The following is a 1,364-nucleotide window of genomic DNA, read 5'->3' as shown; positions in this document are numbered from 1 at the left end:
AATATTTTGATTCATTGTTTTAATCAATTTGGAACATGTTTTGAAATGAAAATAAATGTTAACTGCTTCCTCTCAATCTGTATTTATATAATAATAAATCTGGATAGCACATAAAAAAGAAAAGAAAAGAAAACTATACACATTTGGATGAAGATCCCCAAAGAATTGCGAGAGGTAAAACCATCCTCAGTTATCAATGCCAATAAATAAAGCAAATCAATAGAATTGGAAAGCCTACTGATCTCTTCAAGAAAATCACAGATACCAAGGGAAAATGTCATGCAATGATGGGCACAATAAAGGACAGAAATGATACATATGTAACTGAAGCAGAAACTATTAAGAAGAGGTGGGAAGAATACACGGAAGAAATGTGCACAAAAGATCTTCATGACCCAGTTAAGCATGATGGTGTGATAGTTCACCTGAGGACTGGATGTCCTGGAATGTGAAGTCTAGTGGTACTTAGGAAGCATAACTACAAACAAAGCTCATGGAGATGATGGAATTCAGTTGAGATATTTCCAATTCTAAAAGATGATGCTGTGAATGTGCTGTCCTCCATATGCCAGCAAATTTGGGAGACTCAGCGGTGGCACGAGGACTGGAAATGTTCAGATTTCATTCCAACAGCAAAGAAAGGTGATCCAAAGAACGTCCAAACTATCACTTATTTGCACAAATCTAACACAGTCGCAAAGAATTGCTCAGAATTCCCCAAGCCAGGCTTCAACAGAATGTGAACCATGAGCTCCCAGATGTTCAAGCTGGATTTATAAAGGGCAGAGGAACCCAAGATTAAATTGTCAACACATGGGTCCTCCAAAAGGCAAGAGAACTCCAGGAAAGCAGCTACTCTTATTTGACTATGCCAAAGACTTTGATTGACACAACAAAATGACACACACACACACACAAAACACATTAAAACGTGGAATATTCTTCCAAACATGGGAAGACATGCCTCCTGAGAATTCTTTCATCCATGTAAATATAATAAATATTTATCAACTTGGAAAATTTTCTCAGTAAATAGGAAAGGTGAATTATGATAGTAGTGCAGGTTATAGAATGTTGTTGAGTAATGTGTAGAGCATTTGATTGGTTATTACATTTCTTTATTGATAATCCAGTAAGCACTTAAAATGTGTCATATTCAGGCTTTATGTTTCAGCTGATGTGAAAGATACATAAAGTAAAGAGGGTAGACCCAAAACACATTGAAGATACCTGTACTCTCCTTCATAGGAGGGCAAACAGTAGTTCCTTCCAACCACAAGAAATAGTTGAGACAAAGTTGTGAGAAGGCGCTTAGCATAAGGTAAGGTAAGGTAAGTCATTTCAGTCGTGTCCGACTCTGTGTG

This window comes from Bison bison, unplaced genomic scaffold (assembly GCF_000754665.1).
Source record: "Bison bison bison isolate TAMUID 2011002044 unplaced genomic scaffold, Bison_UMD1.0 scf7180017864368, whole genome shotgun sequence".
In the NCBI taxonomy this organism is placed as follows: Eukaryota; Metazoa; Chordata; class Mammalia; order Artiodactyla; family Bovidae; genus Bison; species Bison bison.
Note: the sequence above shows the minus strand (reverse complement) of the source record.